Below are 8,373 nucleotides of genomic sequence, written 5' to 3' on the forward strand. Positions count from 1 at the left end.
TTATTTTGACATTTTGTGTGCAATAGATGATGTTGATGTACCTAATTTTCTAGAAAACTTGTCAAAGTTATTAAGATAAAAGATAGGAAGGCTAGCTATTTGTGATCTCTTATTTATGTTGGAAGATAGAGAGGAAGAAAAGATTTTAAGTTTATGGTCACTCCCTTTCTAGAGAAACATTTTGTTGGCGTGAATCATGGAAACGTGAATCACCCAATATTATCATATAGGAAAGAATATTATTATATAGGAAATAATATTATTATATAGGAAATAATATTATCTGTAAATATATAGTTACCAGTATTCGGAAATTGTTAACATATACCTAATCTCTATTTCTATTCCTGTCTATCATGTAACATTATATATACTCCTCATATGAGATGAATAAAGTACATTCAAAATCAATCTTGCTCTATTAAACATGGCATCAGTGCAGGTTATTTAAAAATTTTACGCTTCCGCTACGTCGACTATCGGAGAATACATCACCGACGGTCGCTTTTACTATCATAACATCAAGGTTTGGTTGTGTCCAGATCTAGAGTATTTCTGGATCTAGGTTGTATTAATCTTGATTAGGTACGAAGTTTTTTTTTGGCATCTTCAATTTCTTTTGGTGTCGTTGACAGTGCTTGTCATCCATTATCTCTACTATTAAGGTTAGTTGTGTTATATATTGATTATAAACCATCTTTTATTATTATCAATATATATTATATACTTCCTACATTATAAGATGTCTGGTTCATCAGATATGTCAATCACAGTTCCATATGGTTCTCAAACTATGACCACCGGACAATCGTCTATCTATACTAGTGAGCCTATGTCTATTCCTTATGGTGTAAAATTGAATGGTATCAATTATTCACTTTGGTCACAAGTGGTTGAGACGTTTATCGCTGGACGAGGTAAACTAGGTTATATTAATGGAAGAAATATTGAACCTCAAATACAAGATCCTATTTATGATAAATGGTGTATGGAAAATGCAATTGTTAAAGGATGGCTTATTGGTGCTATGGAACCAGATGTGATGAATTTATTTATTCGTTTACCAACAGCTAAGGCCATTTGGGAAGTTGTTTCTCGGACTTATTTTGAAGGAGCAGACCGGTCAGTAATTTGCAATTTAACACGTAAATCTATGCAGATGAGACAGACTGGTAAACTTGTATCAACATATTTTGCTGATTTACGTGCTATCTGGGATGAATTGGATTACTGTAAACCAATTCAATTTACACAACCTGATGTTGTTCTTGCTCGACTGAAGGAAATTGGGGAAGATAGAGTTTATGTATTTCTTGTAGGTCTCGATGATGTCTATGATCGTGTTCGAAGTGATATTCTTCGTACAGATCCATTTCCGAATTTAGATTCGGCTTTTGCAATTGTTAGGGGTGAAGAGCAACGCCGAAACACAATGCTAAATGTTGATACTAATATGGCTATGGTTGCTAAACTTTCAGGGCCATCTTTACCTAATGGTCCGCCAGGAGGATGCAAACATTGTGGTAGTTCTAAGCATGTAATTGAAAATTGCTTTAACAAGAACAGATATCCAGACTGGTTGGACAGTTACAATGAACGGAAACGAGAAGGGAAAAATAAGAAGGGTGGAGGAAAAACAGCTCTTGCAACAACACCACATCAATTATATCCAGAAGTGAATTCTGTTTCTGATACACAACCATCGGTTTCTGGTGTCTCTCTTCTTGATCCAAAATTGATACAACAATCAGGTAGTTTCGCTCTTCTCTCCTCTGATGCTTCAAAGGATCCTGGCTGGGTCATTGATTCTGGAGCTACGGATCACATGACCTATGATGCTAATATATTATTTAATCCTGGTGCACCTCACTGTTCTCATATTGATAATGCTAATGGTGTATCTGTACCCGTTACTAAATCTGGAACTGTTAATTTAACACCCTCGTTATCACTTGAGCACACATTACTGGTTCCTTCATTATCTAATAATCTTTTGTCTGTGGCACATGTGACCGAGCAATTAAATTGTTTAGTATTAATGTATCCTCGTTTTTGTCTACTTCAGGATCTCAACAGCAAGGAGATATTTGGGCGTGGTACTAAGAGAAAGGGGTTGTATTATGTGGATGATGTCTGCATCAGAAAAGGGTTAGCAGTAACAGGGTCCTCTCATGTTAAGGAAGATCAGATTTGGTTATGCCACAAGCGGTTAGGTCATGCTTCATTTGGTTACTTACAATATTTATTTCCTCGTCTATTTTCGGGTTGTGATATTTCAAATTTTAATTGTGAGACTTGCATTTTAGCAAAAAGCCATCGTGCTTCTTATTACTCTAGTAAAAATAAAACTTTGTTACCCTTTGAGTTAGTTCATTCTGATGTTTGGGGGCTTGCTCCGGTATCTACAGTATCTGGTTATCGTTGGTTTCTAATATTCGTTGATGATTGTACCCGTATGACATGGTTATATCTTATGAAACACAAAAATGACGTACAAGAATGCTTTCAAATTTTTCATAAGATGATACAAACACAATTTTCTACTACGGTTAAGATTCTTCGTTCGGATAACGGCGGTGAATATGTTAATCATGAGTTAAGAAAATATTTTCAAGAACATGGTATTATTCATGAAACCACGTGTCCACATACTCCTCAACAGAATGGTGTAGCAGAACGGAAAAATCGTCAATTACTTGAAGTGACACGTGCAAGTCTCATTGGTGCTAGTATGCAACCAACTTATTGGGAGAACGCTATAATATCTGCAGTTTATTTAATTAATCGTGTCCCAAGTAAAGTGTTGGATTTCAAAACATCACTAGAGAAACTTTCTCAATATGTATCTATACCTTCTCAGTTGACTTTGGTACCTAGAGTGTTTGGATGTGTAGTATTTGTTCACGTTCCTAAACATCAACGTACAAAGCTAGATCTGTGTGCTTTGAAGTGTGTGTTTGTCGGTTATTTTCCTCATCAGAAAGGGTACAAGTGTTATCACCCACCTACTCGTAAATCGTTTGTCACTATGGATGTAACATTTTCTGAACATGAGATGTATTTTTCCTCATCGATATCCAATTCTTCTCTTCCGGGGGAGACTACTGTTGTCCAAGAGATGAATTGGAGGAAGCTACTTCCAGATTTCATTGAAGAACCAGAACAGTCAAATAAAGATACTAATATTGCGGTACCAGATTTATTAGCATCGAATCTTGCAGAAGAAGTTATGATTGTTCATTCAGAACCAAGTACTCATATATCCACTACTAATACTACTCCCTTCTCTGCGGTACCATCCAATGAGTCTCCTTCTGTTCCTGAAACTGAGGTATGTACTGAACCGAGTCTTAGTACTAACAGTTTAACTAACAATGATATATCAGTTGCTCTAAGTAATGACAGGTATAGTTTGCCACCTAGAAGCACTAGAGGTAAGCCTCCAGATAGATATTCACCTGACAACTCAAAGAGTATGAGGTATCCCATAGCTAATTATGTGCAGGGGCGTGGGAGAGGGGGTGCAAGAGGTGCCGTCGCACCGGGCCTCCCTCTCCCAAGGGGCCCCATCGTCCTAACTTGTAAAGGTGCATACAACCTATCCATAGATGGACTCTTCATATAAATTCGCATCCAATTATAAACAACTATTAGTGTGTAGCTTAACGGGTGTTCTTGTTAACTTGTGCGGGAGAGGTTGGAGGATCGAGTCCTCCCAAAAGCATATTTTTTTTCAGACAGTTCCCAAACTGAGTTCCACTCCTCAAGTTGTTATGCTTCTCAGACGATTACAACTCACGAACATTAGTTAATATGTAGCCTTATGTTTACATCGAGAGAGGTCAGAGGTTTGATTACATCCAAGCATATTTGTACGTCGAATTGTTTTCCTCTTAGGTTCCAAGCACAATGATATTAATAGTTTCTTTGTCCTCATGATGTTAGAAGTTCAGTTCCTCCTCAAAAATCTTATTTTGTCATTTTTTTCTTTGATTAAATAAAACTACAAAACGACAAAGAGAGTCGAACTTATATTTCACATTCTAAATAAAAGACACCGCCATATTGTAGAATGTTACTTGTCTCAAGAGAGGTGAAAATATCATAAATTTTGTAGAAATTTCACGTGTCATTTTTTTTATATTGTTATATTAGGGCCTCGACTAAAACTTCGCACCGGGCCCCTAAAATCTCAGCCACGCCACTGATTATGTGTCAACAGATCATCTACCTACTTCAGTCAAGGCCTTCGTAAATCAAATGAGTGATATTATTATTCCAACTAAAGTTCAGGATGCTTTGGCAAATCCAACTTGGAGAAAGGCAATGAGTGAAGAAATGTGTGCCCTTGACAGGAATGAAACTTGGGATTTAGTACCACTTCCAGAAGGAAAGAAGCCAGTTGACTGCAAATGGATTTTTACTATCAAGCATAAACCTGATGGAACCATAGATAGATATAAAGCTAGACTAGTTGCTCGGGGTTTCACTCAAACATATGGTGTTGATTATCAAGAAACTTTTGCTCCAGTAGCAAAGATTAATACAGTTCGAGTATTGTTGTCACTTGCTGCAAATTTTAACTGGCCTTTACAACAATATGATGTGAAGAATGCTTTCTTACATGGAGACTTACATGAAGAGGTGTATATGAGTCTCCCACCCGGTTACAGTTCTACTGAAGATGCTAATTTAGTATGTAAGCTCAAGAAAGCATTGTATGGTTTGAAACAGTCACCCAAAGCGTGGTTTGGCCGATTTCGGCTAGCTATGAAAAAGTATGGATATGTTCAGAGCAATGATGATCACACTTTGTTTCTAAAAAGACAAGATGGTAGACTAACTGCGTTGATTATTTATGTTGATGATATGATTGTGACAGGTGACAACTATGAAGAAATAGGGAAGCTAAAAGACTACTTGTCTTCTGAGTTTGATATGAAAGACCTTGGAGGTTTTAAATATTTTCTCGGTATTGAAGTTACTCGGTCAAAACGGGGAATATTTTTGTCTCAACGGAAATATGTCCTTGATTTGTTGAAAGAAACTGGCATGCTTGATTGTCAGCCGATAAGTACACCCATGGAACAAAATCATGGGATGGAAGTGCTTCCTGATCAAGTACCAGCTGACAAAGGGAAATATCAAAGGCTAGTTGGCCGTTTGATCTATTTATCTCACACTAGGCCTGATATTGCATATGCAGTTAGTGTTGTTAGCCGGTTCATGCACAATCCTAGTGAAGTTCATATGGAGGCAGTTGTAAGAATCTCAAGATATTTAAAATCAGCTCCAGGAAAGGGTCTTATGTTTTCTAACCATGGACACACGAATATTATAGGATATACAGACTCGGATTGGGGTGGCAAAGGTGAAAAAAGGCGTTCTACTTCTGGTTATTTCACATTTGTTGGTGGTAACTTAGTCACTTGGAAGAGTAAGAAACAAAAGGTCGTATCCATGTCAAGTGCAGAAGCTGAGTACAGGGCAATGACTAAAGGTATATGTGAGATGTTATGGTTGAAAATACTTATGGGGGAGCTTGGGTTTCCTCCTGACAAAGCTATGCAATTATATTGTGATAACCAGGCTGCTGCTAATATTGCAGAAAATCCAGTGCAACATGATCGAACTAAACATGTTGAAATTGATCGGAATTTCATATATGAGAATATAGAGGAAAAAATTATTGAAATTCCTTATGTTAAGTCAACAGAACAGCTAGCTGATATTCTAACAAAGGCGTTATCCAGTAAAAGTTTCACTGATTTACTTGTCAAGTTGGGCATTGGTGATATCTATGCACCACCTTGAGGGGGAGTGTTGGCGTGAATCATGGAAACGTGAATCACCCAATATTATCATATAGGAAATAATATTATTATATAGGAAATAATATTATCTGTAAATATATAGTTACCAGTATTCGGAAATTGTTAACATATCCCTAATCTCTATTTCTATTCCTGTCTCTCATGTAACATTATATATACTCCTCATATGAGATGAATAAAGTATCATTCAAAATCAATCTTGCTCTATTAAACACATTTTCATTTTATATGGCTTTGATGAAAATGAATTGAACTTGGATGAGAATAACCACAATTTTAACTCCTCACAACATTATCTTTTCTGTCAAAAATCTATTGTTTTCTCCTCCTACCATTACCATCCTCATCATCATGTCCTACCACACACACCACTGTAGTCACCTCAAAAGCATGCCAAGTATGATCTAGTTAATTACTATACTTATGGCTTTAAACACAAGGTTATTCTAATTAATACAAAAGTGCAACAAAAAAGATGAACATAGATATCACACAAATAAAAATATTTATTTTATTCTATTTACTGTGTGATGAGACTATTCATTTAGTCGAAGACTGAGTCACTTTTATAGGACTTCTCAAAAAAAAAAATCAGTGACAATCTGGTTTAGATAAAAACATTTAGATGAACTAATCAAATATTATTATCAATAAGAGTATTTGGAAGGGAGAGACTTTATATCTATATTATGATAAAATTAAGCAATAATGACAACTAATAATGATCTTATCCACATTGTTTATTCTCCAAATATATAATTGACCTTGAATTAATTGAGTTAAACATAAACAATAATAAAAATGTAAAGTTGAAAAACTATTAACGTGCATCCTACCAATAATGGTGCATTATATATGATATACAATCATGAGACAAACATTACTCATAAGAAATAATAATGAATTAAAAGAAATAGAATCAAGATTATAATTTAAGGAATCCAGTAATCAAATTACTAATGATACAACCGCCAGAGCATGATTTAACATTTCCGAAGTACTTTATATATAAGCTAAACATGGAAATATGGAATCAATACAAAGATCTAATTTTGTAACAGTCATGGTTAGAAAGGGGAGAAATTCTATTACTCCGCCTATTTGCTCCCTCCCCAATCATCTGGCTGATTTGACGACGTTATAAAAAACGTAGAACAAATGGAGAGAAAGTATGCGCATAAGTTAAATGTCCCCACACCAACCTTTCAGGAAACAAATGGAGGGAGGAAACGGAGAGATGTCAATACATCTTTTATAAGTTTGTGTTCCTTGACAAATCCTACCAACTGCAAAAACCCGTGCAAACCTATAAAATTTATTTAGTTTCATGCAAATGTCTGGAACGTCTAAGATTCTGACGGGTGCTTATAGAAATTGTCTATTGCTCTTTGAAAAGAAAAAAAAGGAGATTTGTTGTCTAAACCCCGTTTCATATAATTAATTGTTTTTTGGGCCCCTTATTTTAGTGTGTTGCATTTTGTACTCTGTTTTTCGAAAAAAAATAGGGTTATTTCCCAAATAGCCTCCAACTCTGTGACCAGATTCCTGCCTAGCCCCCTACTTTATCAAAGATACTCAAATGACTCCCTTTTTCAGATTCCGTTATAACACCGTTAACTAGTCATCATCTCTCTCTCCTCCATCTCACCTCCTCTCTCTGTCACCTCATTTTCTCACACCTCATCATCTTCACCGGTGAAGGTCGCCGACCAACCAATTTTTCGGACTGGCAACCTTCAAACATAAAAGGAAAAAAATTCTTCTCTCTCTCTCTAAAAATTCTTTTTTTCTAAAAATCTCTCATTTCCTCTCTGTAGATGTGGTGAACCAGGTTTGCGAACAAATCTTCATGGCCTGCGAACAAATCTAGATCTGGTGAACCAGATCTAGAGAGAGGAGAGATTTTTAGGAAAAAAGAAAAAAATTTAGAGAGAGGGACATTTTTTTTTATGTTTGAAAGTCGTCGACCAGAAAATTGGCCGGACGCCGACCTTTGCTGTTGAAGATGATGAGGTGGCGAGAAGATGAGGTGGCAGAGAGAAGAGATGAGATGGAGGAAAGAGAGATGATGACTAGGTAACAGTGTTATAACGGAATCTGAAAAAGAAGGTCATCTGGGTATTTTTGATAAAGTAGGGGGCCAAGCAGGAAGCAGGTCACAAAGTTGGGGGCTCTTTAAGAAATAACCCAAAAATATATATTAAATATAACAAAATGACAGGAGAAAATTCTACATAATTCCTCAAAGACCATAAATGTAGTAGCAGTACATTCCGGCCAGTTCTATAAGGCCTTCAGACCAATTTCCTGAAAAATCAGTTAAAAAGACAAATGAATTGTTTGTCTTTTTCTTTTCTGTACTACATAACCTTCTAAAATAATCATGAAGTCCAATTTTGTATTGGAAGTGTTTTATCTATGGAAGTGTTCCTAACCCTAAGAATACGAATTCTAGTTATTTTAATAAACTCGACCGCAGCTGAGGGAAAGAGGATGCTTTCGGTTTTTCTCGAGTTGAATTCTGATTATTTCTAGTCAA

The sequence above is a fragment of the Eschscholzia californica genome, unplaced genomic scaffold (genome assembly GCF_041429995.1).
Source record: "Eschscholzia californica isolate CP2 unplaced genomic scaffold, dmEscCali1.0.p SCAF_4, whole genome shotgun sequence".
Classification (NCBI taxonomy): Eukaryota; Viridiplantae; Streptophyta; class Magnoliopsida; order Ranunculales; family Papaveraceae; genus Eschscholzia; species Eschscholzia californica.